The sequence below is a fragment of the Furipterus horrens genome, unplaced genomic scaffold (genome assembly GCF_987537825.1).
Source record: "Furipterus horrens unplaced genomic scaffold, mFurHor1.1.pri manual_scaffold_4, whole genome shotgun sequence".
NCBI classification, from domain to species: Eukaryota; Metazoa; Chordata; class Mammalia; order Chiroptera; family Furipteridae; genus Furipterus; species Furipterus horrens.
The window spans coordinates 203,869,802-203,886,509 of NW_028327174.1; the positions used below are offsets into that span (position 1 = coordinate 203,869,802).

At 63.6% G+C, this 16,708-nt stretch overlaps 1 protein-coding gene across 2 annotated transcripts in view; it reads left to right on the forward strand.

The window, feature by feature from the left end:
• Nucleotides 1–16,708, forward strand: part of VAV2 (vav guanine nucleotide exchange factor 2) — a 93,027-nt gene that overhangs the window by 28,743 nt on the left and 47,576 nt on the right. The gene's annotated exons all lie outside the window — the stretch shown is intronic.

The window sequence follows — 16,708 nt, forward strand, 5'->3', positions numbered from 1 at the left end:
CGGGGGACCCACTGTTTGCCGCCGGCCCCGCGTCTTCGGTTCCTCACGGGAGAACGGGCTGCGGTCCGCACCGGCTCCTGAGGGCTTGGCTGTGGTGACACAGGTCTCTGAGCGGGGTCGTGGCCAGTTCACCTGGAGCACCTTAGAGACGCCCGTGTTCGAGGGGCTGTCACGGGTCAGGTTGGCATCCACGGCTGGGACTTTTCCATGAGCCACCTGGGCCCGACCGTGTTCTTCCTCAGTCCTGAAATTCTCCAGAGAGGAGATTCTTGGAGGCCACCGCGCCGCCCTCTGTCCAGGGTGGCCTGCTGGGGCAGCTGCTGAAGCTGGAGTGGGGCCACGTGGTTTGCCCATCAGCGGCTCCTCGGCTCCCATGGACTTGCCTCTCGGTGGATGGAGCCTCTCCTGTTTCTCCTTCGAGCCGCAGAGCACTGGGCTGGGGGGAAGTAATGGCTGTGGGCTGCGGAGAAGGGCCTCCTGGCATGGGGTGCGTGTGTGCACACACACAGACACGCGGTTACACACGTGCTGTTACACACAGAAACACACACACACACACTTACACAGAGGCACTGTTACACACGTACACATACACAGACACACTGTTACACACACATCATCATACACATACACTTAATGCACAGACGTTACATTACACACAGAGGCACACACTGTTACACACATTACACACATGTACACTCACACACAGAGACACTTACACAGACACATCACGCTTGTACACGCAGAGACACCTCACACACAGGCACACACTGTTACACAGAGACACATTACACACACACACTTATACACAGAGACACGCTGTTACACACAGATACAGGACGTCAGACTGGGTGGGCTGCGAGGTGCGCGGCCCCTGGCGCGTGTCCCGGGAGGCACGTCCTTGTCCTCAGCGGCCTTCTCCTTGGCGGGTGGCGGGTGCGCCGCCCGCCCGCCGCCGTGGGGCCCTGGCCGGAGCCCGCCCTGCCCCTCCTGCCTGTCCTGTCCGGCCGGCTGCGTGTCCGCGTCACCGACCTCCTTCCCCACGGGTTTGTCTTGCTGTGGCCCCTGGTGTGAGTTCCTCCCAGCCGAGTGTGGCCTGCGCCAGCAGCGGCTCAGGGCGCTGGGCGTGCTCTCCCCACCAGGACCCGCCGTCCGGAGCCTGTTTGCTCAGTGAGTCCCTCCCGACGTCCAGGGACAGGATACCCGGGGAAAACGAAGCACAAGCAAAGCCAAGGCCCCTCCGCACTTCTGCCGGCTCTGCCGGGGCCTGCAGACCACACGCCTCCTGGCCCTGCTGCGTGGCGAGGGGCCGGGCGCTGCGGAGAGCAGGGGGGCAGGGGGGAGCCGAGCAAGCGGCCGCCGGGGCCGGGCTCCGTCTCCTGGTCCTCCCGGCTTGGTGACGATGAGGCACAGGTCTGCTGTCACAGTCCCCTCTGGGCAGAGAGAGCAAAGGTCCTGTCTGTCCGTCCAGCTCTTCAGGGGCATTTACTGAGGTTTCCCACGGGCCCAGATTCACCTTTGCCCCCCAGGAGCCCAGCTGCCTGGGGACACCCTGGCTGTTGATGGGGAAGATGGGACCGCTTGCTCTGCCGTCCCCGGGCCCCACCGCGGGTCCTGACCAGTGACCAGCGTCCCGGCCAGAAGGAAGGCCGCGTCTGTCAGAATCGACCCTTCGTCTCCTGGGAGGGTGAGGCCAGAGTGGGCAAAGCGCTTGACCCCCAGTAGCTGAGCCGGAAGCGGCCAGGGCCGTGTCGGGAGCCGGGCCACCTCACCACATTGGGACCCGTTTCCGGTGAGGTCCGGTGCTGCACCCCGGGGGCCCCCAGCCCAGCTGCTCTGGGTCTGGGGACCTGCCTGGTCAGCTCGGCTCACGTTCGCCTCCATATCGGGCAGATTGAGCCCCCCGAGAGTGAGGGCTACATGGCTACATCGGTTGTTGGAGTTAAGGAGCAGAGCACACCCTCCAACAAGCGGGTTTAACGCTCCTGTTTATCATTCACTAAGGTGCTTTGCTGGGCTCTGATCTTCTGAAGCGCTCGCGTCTGGCCGTCAGCAAGGCCGGGGCGACCGGCAGGCCGCTGATTAATGAACCGAGTGTGAAGCGGGCCGTGCAGCCATTCACCCAGTGCGGGGAGCCCCGTCGGCCCGCTGGCCTGTGTCCTGCCCTCACGTGGGTGGACTCCATGTGCTGACTGCCCGGCTCCTGGTGTCCGCGTGTCCCTGCCGTCCGTCAGGGGCCTCAGGAAGGAAGGAAGGAAGGAAGGAAACTGAGGCCCACAGAGAAGGCGTGTCTGGTGGAACTGGGGGCGGGGGGACCTAGGCGGGCCCAGCTGACGGCCAAGGTCAAGTCTGTGTTCTGCGGTGCCCCTGCCCTCTGCCCAGCAGGGCAGCTGGTGGCAGGGACAGGCGCGGTCGCATGCTGTTCTGCCGTGGGGAGGGGCTGGGAAGCTGGGCAGGAGGCCAGCATGGAGGCCCTGCCCTCCCGCAGACACCCACCCATGTGGACCCTGCTTCTCCAGGACTCCGGCGCTTCTAGAAACCTGGTGGAGGTGGGCCACTGGAGACACCTTTAGGGCTCAGGACAGAATGTGCCGCTGAGGAGCGGGCCCGAGTCAGGCCAGACGGCGCTGGGCTGGACCACAGCTGTCCCCCGCTCGGGGCTGTGGCTCCCCCATTGGTAAAGTGGGTCTGCGGCTTGGCCGCCTCCGAGGATGGCAGAGGGGGTTTCAGAGGACGGGCTGTGTGCCGCCCTCGGGGGTGCCCTGGACGCCAGCCCTCCCTGAGCCGTGGCCGTGGCCTTGGACTTGGTGGTGGGCAGGGTACAGCCTGGAGCTGTCACCCAGCCACACCAGTGACTTCCCGAGCCCCTGTACTGAAAGACGCAGGCCCCGGGCTCCGTCTGGTCAGGGAGGAAGGGAGCAGGCAGCCCGGGGGTACGATCCAACTCCGCTCCTCTCTGCGCCCAGGCCCCGCGCGGCTGCGTTTGCGCCTCCGCTTGCTGAGGGCAGGCGCCTTGGCCCACCGGAGGCCTTTCCGCTCTCGCATGTATGCGAACACACATACACACATGCAGTCTGCACACATGCACACACCTGCATGCAGCCTGCACCTGCACCCGCATACACATCTACATGCACAGCGCACACACGCACACAATATATGCACACACTTGCACATACATGCGCAGCCTGCAGTGCACTCACACCCATGCAGTCTGCACACATGCTGTGTGCATTACACATACATGCTCATGCACACCTGCACATACACACAGAGTCAGATAAGCCCATTGAACGCTGACCTGCGGGAATTAAGTGTTTCTCTCTGGCTCGCTCCCCGAGGGGGCCATGGCCACCCCGTGTCCCTCACGGTGGACGAGGGTGGAGGCCCGTGGGTTTCGGTAGCTGAGCCCCCGCAGATCAGACGAGCTGAGCGCCGGGAGGTGCGGGCTCCCCCGTGAGAGGTGCTCACAGCTCGTGTGTGAGGCCGGGCGCCTCTGGGGCTCTGTTTTCGTGGCTTAGTACCCTGGTGCGTCCCCAGGTGGTGGTGATTCCCAGACCCGGGTCGACCTCTGAGAGGGGCCGTGGGCCCCTGGTGAGCGACCGTACGTGTCTGCTCCTCTCTCGTGACATCTGGTGGAGAAGCCTGGGGCGGAGGGGATGGGGTGGGAGCGGTGTGCCCAGGCCTGGCTTTGGCCACCGATCCTCACTGCTCGCCTCGGCGGGCCTCAGTTTCCCCTCCGTGAGCGGGGGGTTGGACTGGCTGGAAAACCGCTTGATGGCTGCTGTCGGGGCGCCTCTTGTCCTCGTGGGCTTGTGTCTTGGCCGTTTCCCTTCCATGCCTGCTTTGCCCTGCGGGTCCCACACAGGTGGTTGGATGGGCGCTTCCGTTTCCGTCTGTCCGTCTTCTGCCTGCCTGCATCCAGAGATAAGTACATTCTAATTGGCTGATTGTTTCTGCCCAGCGCCCCAAGGCATTAATGTTGCTGTTGAAGCCCGACAATACAATGTTCCCTTGCCAAACAGGCTGCCTGAGAATGGGGAGGAGAAAAAGAATATCAAATGTGAAGAATTAATTGTAACGAAGTGTCCTTCCCCGGTGAATTATAACAATGTATCCTTCCCCAGCAGCCTGGAGGCCCTTCTCAAGAGTCCTGGGGCTTCCAGAGGCGCCAGGGGTCCGCAGCCAGTCAGTGCGTGGGGGAGGGCGGCCCCTCTGCATCACAGGTGTGTGGCTGTGACCTTGCCCAGGGAGGCCCTGCATGGTTTTGGAAGCTTTTCCCGCGCCCTCCGCCACGAGGGTGCTGGGTAAGTCTGCAGATGCCCGCTCTGCCTGAAACCCAGGTTAGGGAGTCTGTCCTGGAGCCCTGGAGCGTCTGTCCTGGGTGGTCGTTTTTGAGTTACGTTAAAAAAAAATTATTGTGGTAAAATGGACATAACCTAATAGTTACCATTTTTAAATCCTCACCCGAGGACAGGCTCGTTGACTTCAGAGAGAAGGGGAGGGAGGGGGAGAGAGAGGTCTCTCGCTGGTGCCCCGACTGGGGACTAAACTCACAACCTTTCGGTTCATGGGATGACGCTCCAGCCAACTGAGCCACACTGGCCAGGGCTGATATTTGCCACTTTAACCATTTGTAAGTGTGTATGAAGTTCATCATCATTCAGTGCACTCATGGCTTCGCAGCCAGTCACCTCCTCTCCCGGCCCCTGGGCCCCGGCCACCAGCGATCTGTGCCCCGTCTCTGAGCAGGTGCCCGTTCTGGGCAGTTTGTGTTAATGGACTCGTGTGACGGGTGGCCTTTGCCGACTGGCTTGCAGCGCGGGTCAGAATGCCGTTCCTTTCCAAGGCTGAGTAGCGTCTCGCTGCGTGGAGGGGCCACACTTTGTTCCTGCAGCGCCGTGGGCGGGCCTCTGGGCAGGGTGCGGGGCAGGCTTTGCTTGTTGACCTTTGTGCCGGGGCTGCGGAGCCCACAGCCCCTCAGCTTCCCAGGCCCCAGGCCCCGGGAGGCCGGGGACCCTCCCTGGGGAGTCCCAGAAGGGCTGGGAGCACCGGGCGCCGGGTTGCAGCAGCGGGGCCCGTTCTGCTGCATTGGCTGTCCTATTGCTGTCACCTGGGTGCTGTCACCAGGCCCCGATGCCTGCCAGGGCTGGGGTGTGCGGAGGTCACTGCTGCCCGCAAGCGCCGCCGGGACGACCCGCCGGTGCGGCCCTCACGGCTTCTGCCCCCCGAGGCCGAGCGCCTCAGCAGACAGGCCCCACGGCCCCTGTGCCGCTCGGCGGTGGGCGCTCGTCCTCGCTCAGGCCTGGCTCCTGGCAGCTTCCCCTCGGAGCTGGCGGAGTGGGAGGAGCCCATGGGAGCTCAGGAGGTGCAGCCTGATGTCAGCTGTTCCCCAGGGTGGTCCCTGGGTGAGAAGACCTGGTGTGGGTGGGGCAGCAAGGACTGGAGCCATTCCTGGCCACCCGGGAAGGCCGGGCCCTTGGCCGGAGCTTGTGGTTGTATCGGGTTCAGCGCATCCTTGTAGCTGTGGTGGCCGGCAGGAGGCCAACCCGGGAAGGAGGTGGCTGTGACCACGGCCCTGGTGCCACCACCACCGGGACCCCTTGCTTCAGGCTGCATGAAGGGCGTTGACACCTTGGATTCTGGCCTCACGCGGGTCCCAGTCCCGTGTGGGCCTGCGCAGTGCAGGTGGATGCAGGCACGGCGGGCACTCTTGGGCCCCCCAGACCTGGAGAACGGGGCTTGGGAGACTTTAGTACTGGCTCAGCGTCACGTGGAGGGAGGGGTGCTCGGCGTGGAGCCCCCACTGCCGCCCGAGGCCTGTCAGTGTGGCCGTAGGTCCTGCGGTGTCTGGGCGGGTGACTTGGAGGCCAGGCTCCTTAGAGTGGGGCACAGTCTTCTTTCTGGATATTCAGTGGTCTGAAGAGGCCTTTCGTTTGTTCATTCATTCAACAAACATGGCGGTGTGCTTGCTGCGGCCGGCTGCAGGGATAGAGCGGCACAGACGGGGCTCTGGAGTGGGGGAGGGGAGGCGGGACGGGCTCCCCACGTGTCTGAGCCTGGGGGCCTTCGGGAACCTGCTGAGCCTGCGCCCCGGCTGTGACCCTCTGCGGACCCCCTTGAACGTCCTTGCCCCTCCTCTTAGGATTGCACCTTCCCAAAGATTATGCGTGTGAAGCCAATGACATTTATTAGGTAATTAGTTTTCCCATTTTTAATTAATCAAAGACTAATTATGAGTTACAGCTGCAATTAACATTTCTGGCCCACACCTGATAAGGGTTCGCCCACCAAGAAAGGGGCCAGCGGAAGTCACGTTCGGGTGTGCTCCACGGGGTGTGTTTGGGGTGCGTGGAGGCCTCGGGACGATGGCCTCCGGGGCCCCGGTTTGGGTAGCTTTCACTGTGGAGGGCACAGCCGGCCCTCAGTGGGCTGTGGTGGGCTGGTGGCATCTGCCTGCTGTGGGGATGCAGCGGAGGCAGCTCCAGGGCGACCGGCACCACCCCCGTCCCGAGCCAGCCGAGGCCCAGGCATCTGGCCGTCAGCTGGGGTGCTCAGAGGGCAGCATCTGGGGAGCCTCCCTGCGGACCCGGCGGCACGGTCTGGGCCGGCCCAGGGCCTCTTCCTCTGTGAAGCCGCTCTGGGGTGCTCTCACCGACAGCGGGGGTACAGATCCGGCAATGGCTCGTCTTCGTGATCTTCTAGTCATAACCTTGTTGTGCCGGGGGCACCGAGGCCGGGCGAGGGCCTGGCCCGCTCAGTGGCTTCTCCCTCCTGGTCCGCTAGGCCCAGTCCCCAGGTGGTGGGAGGGCCGAGCACAGCCTTCTGGGCTGTTCCGGGTGGGACTCTGGCCTCAGCCTCGGCTGCGGGCTCTTTCACCTCCAAGGGGTCATGGGTGTGGATGCAGTGAGGCCTGGCTCCTGGCAGGTCACGGGGTGGGTACATGGTGGCACCTTTGCCCAGCCCTCTTCTCTCCCTACAGGGCCTGGCGTGGCCCCAGGCACGGAGACGGAGCGCGGTGCTGCCGTCCTCAGGGCCGCGGCCGTCATGAGCACCTCTGGGCTGCGTCGGAGGACAGAGGACGGAGGGTGGAGCCCTCTCGGCCCAGGGACGCCAGGAGCGGACTGTTTGTTTGCTTCCCGGAGACAGACCGCATCCGCCTGCTCCGGCTTCTGCGCCGCTTCCGGCACGCATTCCTTTTTGATCTGAGACTAAAATATTTTAGCTGGTGGCAAAAATGGCTAAGTGCCCTTTCCCCCTCCCAAGGCGGGAGGAATGTTCAAGAAAAATCTCGTGTCACGGTGCCTGTCCTCTCTGAGGGCGGCCTTTGAACCAGGAAGCCGTCCGGCTGTGGTGGCCGCTGGGGACAGCGGGGCCCTGGGCTGGGAGTCTGGGCTCCAGGAGCCCCCTACCCAGGGCTGTGTGGCTCTGGGGCTGGTGCCAGGAGGCAGCTCCGTGGGCGCCACACGCAACCTGGAGGCCCTGATCTCCAAGCCCCGCCAGGTCCTCCCACTGGGCTGCCGGGAGCCCCCTTCCCCGCTAGTGCAGCCTCACAGGCCGGCTGCGATCTGGGGCGAGGGCGGCCATGTGCGCAGGGGCGCGTTGTCCTTCAGGGCGTGTGTGTCAGAAACCCAGGGACGTGGCCTCGAGGGAGTCCTGCGAGGGGCTGGCGGACCGTCCGGCTGTGCACCCGGAGGGCACAGGTCAGGGCGACCAGCAGGGTGAGGCCACAGGGTGCTGGACCTGCCAGGGTGACTGTGGATCCCAGCGGCCGAGACGGGAGTGGAGGCAGGGAGGCCGGGTCTGGCTCTGCCTCTGTGTTTGCTTCGTGGGTGACCTTGGAAATGCTCCACACTGTCGTTGGCTCGAACCACCTTATCTACAAAAAGGGCATTAAAATGGTGCCAGGCTCGCAGAGCCGTGAAGCACACGGCATTGTCCTGCCAGCAGGTGCCCCAGGAGGGCGCCCCCGGAGGCGGAGTCTCTGGCCTGGGCTCCCAGGTGCTTCCTAGGTTTCAAGGGGACGGGGCAGGGGGCGGGGGGAGGCCTTGGGCGTGCGTTAGGTCACCGCGTAGAAGCTCTTGAAAACGCAGCGACAGGCCGCTTCAGTGAGACGCTTTCTGCCCGCTCTGCCTGTCCCCCCGGGCCGGGACCCTGCTCCCCTCGGTTTGAAGAGTTTCTAGCTGAGCTGGAGGCACCGGCGCCTCCGTTCCGTGGCTTACGGTCCCCCCAGTAATTTAACGGGAGAAAATCGCCCGCGGTGTCTTCCAGGTGGACAAGGAGAGATGTCCCAATACACTGGGCACGTCATTAGGGAAAGCAAATTAAATCATCTTTAATGGTATTAGATCTCAATCGCTTTGCAGATGGAGTCGGTGAAGCAGGGAAACGAGAAATTGCGGATGCCCTTCGAAAGGGGGTTGGGGCGGGGAGTCTGGGCGCGCTTGTGGGCATGGCGCTGGGCCCGGGATGGGGGTCTCCATGGCCGAGGGGGGCGAGGGCTGGCAGTGGGGTGGGGTCCAGCGTGCTCACGGAGCTACGCCAGCTCTCTCCCATGGGCGCGGTCTCTGCCAGCGGGCTGCGGGCGGCTGTAGACTGACGGTGTCCCCCAAATTCATATGCTGACCCCTGACACCCATGTGACGGTCTTAGGGCCGAGGTGTGGCCATGATTCGCTCACAAGGCTGGAGCTTCATGACAGGGATCCGTAACTGTGTAAGAGACCCAGAGAGCCCCCTCGCCCTGTGAGAACACTGTGAGGGGAGGGGAGAGAAGAGGGAGGGGAAGGGCCGGCCCCAGCAGGAGGAAGCCCCGTGGCAGGCGGGGTGAGCCCCATCTCTCAGCCACAGCCCCACCCTGCACAGCAGTTGCGCTAAAAGCAGTAAGTGCCTCCTGCGTGCCGACACGGGGGCAGGCAGGTTCGGCTGGAGAGGCGGAGGTCGGGGTGCAGACTGCAGGCTCCCCAACAGCAATTAGCTATGCGCCTGGCTGGTCACTCCACCTCTGGGACCTCAGCGGCCGTCCGTCACGGGCGAGGATCGCCTGGGGCTGCTGCAGAGTCAGGGCTCACGAAGAACTCGCGGCGGGAGGACGAGGGGGCTGCCACTCTCCCTGGGCCTGTGCCTGCAGCCCCCACGCCAGCTCCCGCCCTGCCAGGCGCCGGTGATGGGCCGGGCCGAGCGCTCAGTCAGTTGTCTGGACTCAGCGCCTCTCTGCCCTCGGGGCCCACGTTCCTTCTCTGTTCCTGATCAGAATCCCATTTTCAAGAGAGAATTGGACAGACCCCTTGTCACTGAGGAGTGAGTGATGATGCCTGATGGGTCCCCTACGTCAACAGGAAAATGCCTAAGTTGAAGGCATGACTCTCTCATGGTGGAATGTCAAGCTGAGTATTTTTTATGACCTGCCCGAGAGCTGGGAACCTACCATGAAAGAAGCAGAAAACTCATCATCATCATCATCATCATCATTATTATTATCATTTGCTAGCCAGGCTTTTTTATGTTCATAAAGCACAGGGCCACCCTTTCCAGCAAACCGATGACATAGAACCTCCAAAACGCCACCAGCAGCTCAGCAGCACAGGCATGTACCGACGTTACAAACACCACACAGAGGGACACATCTGTTCCAATCACACCAGCTCAGACTGCTGCTGTGCCTGGCCCCCACGGGGTGTCACTACCTCCCTAGACCCCCCAGAGGCAGGAGTGACCCCCCTCACCCATAACGGATGAGGAAACCGAGGCGCAGCGAGGGGACACATCCGCCCAGGTCAGGCCTTTGATAAAGCGCTGAGTTCATTCTGCCTCCCTGCCCAGAACAGGACCCAGGAGACCCCAGAGAGACGCCTCTGGAGACAGGAAGGGCTGGGGGACCCTGTCCTAGTCCGTTAAAGTACCGTAGGCGGGTGGCTCATCGGCGAACAGTTGGTCCTCACACTCTGGAAGGTCGGAGGCCGAGAGCAGGCGGCGGCAGGGCCAGTGTCTGGAGGGGGCCCCGCGTCACCTCCCTCTCCCGCTCCTTCTCCTTCGGGCCACGGAGGCTCCCCTCACCCACGGCCCCTCCTCAGAGCGCCAGCCTCCCTGTGAAAGGCCACCGTTCGCAGCAGGGCGCCTCCACCGGCTCAGCTGCCGGCCGGAGCAGCGAACAGGCGTGTGTTCTGGCGGGTCCCGGCGCGCAGCGCCTCGCCACGCCCGCCTTTGTCAGCGCCACCACCCTGCCTCTGCGAATCGGGCCTTCTCCCCGCGGAGAGGAACCTCCGGAGCGAATCAGTCGGTTGGCAGGCAGCCCCAGTCCTGGGCTCGGCGGCAATTCATCTTGTTCCTTTATTCGCCTTATCTGTTCGGACCAAGCCCGGGTCCGTGCCGCCTCTCAGCCGCCTCCACGGAGCAGGTGACAGCCCGCTTAGGAGCAGAGAGGCGCCTGGGAGAGGACCCCCTCTTCTCCCTCCTCCCCACCGGCTGGCTTGGCCCGTGCCCATCTCCTGCCAGGCTTCGGGGAGCGGCGACGTGGGTGTGCGCCTGTGTTGTGCATGCATGTGCATGCTGTGCCTGTGTATTTGCGTGTGCACACGCATGTGTTTGTGCACACACAGCCCTGAGTATGTGTACACACGCTTGTGTGTGTGCCCGTGTGTGCATGCACGCACAGGTCTGTCCCCGAGCCGGCCTGGGTCACCCCCAACCCGGGCACTGCAGGGGGGGCGTGCACTGAGCCGGCGCCCCGCCTGCTGCATGCGTGTGGCCAGGTGGGCTCGCCCCCCCTCCCGTGCCATCAGGCAGCACGTGGAGAAAATGCCGCGTGGGGGGCTCTCCAGCCTGAGCCCAGCTCCCTGAGGGGGGAGATGCACCCCAGTGCCTGGGCTGTCCTTGCCCTTAATAACCGAGGTCCTGTGTCGTCACTACAGAGACGCGTGCGCGCACCGAAAATTATTGCCGTGAGCAAAGAGACCCGGTTTTTGTTCCCCTGCCGTCAAATGGCCATTAGCAAGGGCCGTGAGCATCTCCGAAGCCCATCCACCCTCTCCGGGTGATGGCTGCGGTCCCCTCTCCCCCGGTGGCATGGGGGTTTGATGGATGGCAGAGGCCTGGAGCCAGAGCGGACGGGCCCGAAATGCTGGGGGAGGGGGTCTGGGAAGAGGCCTCGATGGGGGGCTGAGGCTGTTCTCTGGCCGCGTCCCCTTCCAGGGCACTTGGTGCTCCCTGGAGCCTCCGGGCTGTCAGCCCTCTGCCGTGTGCAGGGGGCCACTCTGACCCTCGGCGTCTTTGTCTGACAAGTGGCACTGGCTCTCTAGGGTTAGTGAAGATCAGCGAGGCAGCTGGGTAACTTCTGAGTCCAGTGCCAGGCTCGGGGTCAGAGTTCAGGCTCGGGGTCAGGGTTCAGGCTTGGGGTGAGGGCTCAGGCTCGCGGTCAGAGTTCAGGCTTCAGGTCAGAGTTCAGGCTTGGGGTGAGGGCTCAGGTTCAGGGTCAAAGTTCAGTCTTGGGGTCAGGGCTCAGGCTCAGGGTCAGTCAGGCTCCCTTGAGCGTCGGCTCACTCAAGGTCTGGCGGGTCCAGGGCCCGGAGCGCTGCTCAGGGTTCAGTGGGACGGCCGATTTGGCCCATAAGTGGCTGTGAGTCCCCAGCCTCTGGGGGCCGTGGCGTGGCCGCTTTCTGGTGACTGCCACCATCCAGCACTGATTGCAGGCCCTGGCAGCCATTTCAGGTCTCCGGGGAGAGGCGTGTCCTCAGGGGAAACGCAGAGATGCCTCGGGAAGGGCTGGGGTCGGAGTTGTGTCCCTGGCAAGTGAGGTCACCTGTGGGCCTCCGTGGCCCCACTTGCAAAGTGGGGATGAGGGTCCCAGCCCCACGGGATTGTGGTGGGACAGGAATCTGTGCCAGGCAGAGGCGCCGGCTCTCGGGCCGGTTTCCACGGCAAGGAAGAGGGAAGGGACCCGTGTCCGGGCCTCCCAGGGTGGGCGAGGTTTCCAGGTGAGCCGCTCTGCCCCACCCCCGCTGTCGGTGATGCTGAGTCAGCATCCGGCCCGGGCGGCCCGGGGCTGCTTTGGGGACTCCCGTACCTTCTGGGGGATCGCTCAGGCCACTGGGCCGCAGACCTGTGTCTGCTTACAGGCTTCGGCTCACTCGGGGGGGGGGGGGGGGCAGCTGTAGCACCCCCCGGGGCTGCCTTTGACCTGCCGTGGGAGGGGCGGCCTGGGCTGGCCGGTTACTGCCGGGGAGGAGGGCGGGAGCGCGGCGGTGAGCCTGCACTCAGCACTGAGTGAGTGGCCCAGGGCCGCCCAGCCCGCTCCCCAAACCACCCCGTGGCCCGGTGGGCTTCCTGGCCTTGAAGGGCCCCTCAGCAGCCCCACTCCTGACGCCTGAGGGCGAGGTTCGGGGTCCTGCCAACCACCCGCCCCCACCAGCCTCGGGTCCAGAGTGGATGAGCTGGCCCTTCTGGGCAGGGCCGGCCGGGTTCGCCCGGGCTTGTCACTAGTCAGACGCAGCCTCGGGCTTCAGGGGCTCCTCCCGAAGAAGGGGAGGGTGGCACATGGGTTCCTGGGGGTTTGGGGGGAATGAGGAGTGACAAAGCCGGGACAGCCTGGCCAGCGGGTGCCCGCGGGACGGGAGCTGCCGTCGTCAGGGGAGCGGCTCCTGGGACCAAGAGCCTCCAGCGCCACGGGTCCCCGGCCCCCTTTTGCCTGGAGGTTACTGGGCGGCATCTGCAAACCCCCCGGCTCCCAGCTGGTTTTCAGCTTTCTCTGCTGCCCGTCGGAGGCTGTGGATCAGACGGGGGCCGCCAACCGCTCCGTCTGGGACTGAAGGCCGCCTGGCTGCTTCCTGCCACCGGCCTGGCCGGGGACGGCAGACGTTCAGGTTCTGGGCCGGTCGGCTGCCGGTCCCGTGGCTGAAGAGCATCCACGCCGCTGTGGTCACAGCGCAGGGGCGGGAGCCAGTCTGCGCTCGGAGGGACATCCCGGGGGCTTCCACTCAGCGCCCCCCTCGAGGGGCTCGGCAGGCCCTTCTGGTCTGCCCTGCACGCGGTGCCCTGGGAGTTCCAGACTTGATTACCACTGCGGGGGAGCTACCGGCCGCGTGCTAGCCTTCCGTCCCCTGTCGGAAAGTGAGGCCTGGGGGGTGGAGCAGGGGGCAGAGCCAGGGCCCAGTGTCGTCCGTCCCTGAGTCGCCTGCTGCGGGTGGGGAGGGGGCCAGGGCTGTCTGCTGGCCCCGGGAGGCGGCTGGGACAGACGCTCAGGGACCTTGCTCTCGTGGGGCCTCCTACATGGGTAGGAGCTTGGCTCAAGCAGGGTCCCCTCCCCTACTCAGGAGCCCTTTGTCACGTCAGCTTACCTCCCTGGGCTTCAGTTTTCTTTTTTTTTTTTTTTTTAAGGATTTTATTTATTTATTTTTAGAGGGAGGGAGAAAGAGAGGGGGAGAAACATCCATGTGTGGTTGCCTCTCACGCGCCCCGAACTGGGGACCTGGCCCGCCACCCAGGCCTGTGCCCTGACCGGGAATCAAACCTGCGACCCTTTGCTTTGCAGCCGGTGCTTAATCCACTGAGCTGCACCAGGCAGGGCCTGAGCTTTAGTTTTCTGAATTGCAAAACAGGCCAGCGCTGCCCCTGAAGGGGGTGTTCATGCAGAGGATGGACCCGCTTGCAGAGGCAGCTGGGGCGGTTGGATGCCTGGGCTCCACCCACAGAGATGCAGCACAGACAGGGGTGTGAGGCCGCTGTGAAGTGTCCACTGTCCCTCCCGGCTTTATCAGGAGGGACTCGGGCGGAGGGATCTCTCTGCCCAGGATACATCCATTGATGGATTGATTGGCTGATTGATTGATTCATCGTCAGGGCGAGGCACAAAGATTCAGGCTGCGGGTCCCGAGACTTAGGGTGGTCTCTCCCCTGGCCTTGGAGGGTCCTGATTCGGAGCCACCGAGATTGAGGCCACACAGTTAGATTCGGGGATTCGGTTCAGACCACACGCATGTTTGGTCCAGGTGCCAGAAAGAGCGGGCCCAGCCTTTCTGAGCCTCCCTGCCCCTCCCTCCTAAACGGCTTTCAAGCTCCATCCCTCTTTGAAAGGGTGACTGGGTCCTCCTCCCTGCACTTTGTTCCCACCTGGCTGCCTGTCACAGTCTCCAGCCAGTGGCCCTGGGGGCCGGGTCCAGCTCACGCCTGTCCTTCCGCCTCTGGCCGGGCAGCGTGCCAAGGCTGAGCCGCGGGCGTGGGTCCCGCTGACTTCGGTTTGTCCTGCCTCCTCTGGTGGCGACGCCTGGCTGCGGAGCTGCGAGGGCACACGGGCCATAGTTAGTCACCCCTTGCGGGCCGCTTGTCATTCTGAAGGCAACAGCACCGCGTGTTTTCTGACTTCGCTCTCGATGTGAGAAAGAAAGCGCGGACGGGTAGCGCAGGAGGACCCGGGGGAAGCAGTTATGATGATTTGCTTCTAAACACGCAGCGGTGCTGCCTGCAGATCTGCCAGGCAGATAGGTGGGTTTCCGGGGCAACATATTCAAATGAGTTCTGTAATCTGGCCGTCTGGCTCCGTGGGGCTGAGTGTGTGTTTCCAGACACGTGGCAGGGGCTGATTAGGAAGGCCTGTGGGCTTGGGCACCCCCATGCGGCTTCTGGCTGGTGATCCCTAGGGGCGGCGGGAGACGGGGGCCGAGGGGGCCGTCCTGGCCGCGTGGCCTTCGTGAGCCCGGGAGCTTGACGGGCGCTCTGCCTGCTGGTGTTCGCCTCGTCCCCGGAACCCTTTCAGAGGCCGGCCCATGTCTACCTTTGTTTTTCGGGGTGGTTTCTGGCCACGCTTAGGTTTGCACCCCTTCTGGGTCCCAGGACAGGAGCCAGTGCTGTGTGGTCCCAGGAGGACGGCTAGGAGGGATCTGAGCTGTGACAGCGTGTGCATGTGCGTGTGTGGGTGTGTCCCCTGCTCCACGCGGCCCTTCCCCCCTTTGACATGAGGCTTTCTGCGGTGGCCCCCGAGGCTGCGAGGTGTCGGGGGCCAGGCCTGGGAGTGGCCCACTTGGTGTTCACTCCCACTCATGGGGTGGATGTCAGCAGGTGCAGGAGGGCCTGGAAACTGTGGCCTCACTGGGCCTGGGACAAGGGGCGTGGGGTTCGGCTTCCGGCGGCAGGCTCCTGCCGGGGGTGGGACACCATGACTAGAAGCCTTGGCTGGGGTCACAGAGGCCGGGGTTCCCTTGGCCTCTCATTGCTGGGGGACCTGGGGCAAGGTCCCTACTCTCTCTGGTCCCCGGGGTCTACATCTAACACATGGAGGGCTAGGGAGGCCACAGCTCGTGCAGGAATAACGCCTGTGTTGTGCTAGCCGCAGTGCGTTGCACGTAGTAAGTGCTCAATAAACGGGTGCTCACATGCTGACCATTAAGAAGTGGGGATTGGGAGGCAGGTTCTCGTTGGAACCTTGGCTGCTGATCCTGTTTGTCCACCTACCCATCTGCTTATCTGTCCGTCCACCCGTCCGTCTGTCCATCTACCCATCCATCTTCCTGTCCATCTGTCCAGCCACCCATCCATCTGTCCACCCACTCCTTCATTCATCCATGCATCTGTCCATCTACCTACCTCCCATCTGCCCATCTGTCCGTCCCCCCATCCATCCATCCATGCATCCATCTTTCTGTGTATCCATCTACCTAAGCACCCACCCTCGTCCCCATGCGCCAAGTGACGGCCACGCTCCCCGGCAGAGCTTAGCATGCTGGGACGTTCCTGCAGCTGCTGAGCCCTCCTCAGCCGCGTGAGCAGGCGGGTCCCGTCAGCGTCCTGGGGCTGCCGCTGTGCCCTCCGAGCTGGGGCGGGCCGGTGGCATGGGCGAGGAGCCCGATGGCCATGGCGCGGTGGGACTGCTCGGCCCTGCAACTCCACCTTCTCGCCCAGAGTCAGGTCCCTTCACTTTGAGTAACACACTTTAATGACAGGAGGACTCAGGCAGAGAGCTGGACACCACGTGGACACCAGCAGACATTTCTTCCTTTATTTACTTTAAATATTTTATTTATTTTTAGAGAGGAAAATGGAGAGAAACATCCATGTGTGGTTGCTTCTCGTGCGCCCGCAACCGGGGACCCGGCCCGCCACCCAGGCCTGTGCCCTGACTGGGAATCGAACCGGCGACCCTTTGGTTTGCAGGCTGGCACTCAGTCCGCTGAGCCACGCCAGCCAGGGCAGACTTTTTTTTTTTTATAGAACGCCCACCTGTCCTACGCGTCTGTCACTAGAGGAAAACGTGAGCAGGGAAAGGGGCCATCCCATGGCCCACAGCGCAGCTTCGCCTGCCGTCTGCCGCTCGCTTTCAGGAGCTGGTGTTGTTAAGAATTAGAGTCTGTGTCTCTCGTACGTGTTTTACAGCCTGAGTTTTCCGTGGGGGCGTTCGTGAGAGGGCCGCATCGGTAAATCCCCTCCCACGCCGTCAGCGTGCACGCAGCTCAGAGCCCCACCATGGGCGGGCCGCTGTCACTGGGTTTCTCCGTAATTTCTCAGGCAGGCCGCTGCCAGACCTTTGTGTATTTGTCGATTGCTGCAGTGAGTGCATCTGGCACGAAATTGCTCCATGCGCCCAAGCGTGGAAACTCAGCGTGGTCTTTAATGACACCTCCCTGAGGGCACACATTGAGGGGTGCCCCCTGGACCTGGATCGGGTCACCGTCGCCCTGCAGCTCACGGCGGGGAGCCACCTCGCAGGGCGCCCTCCAGCTGAC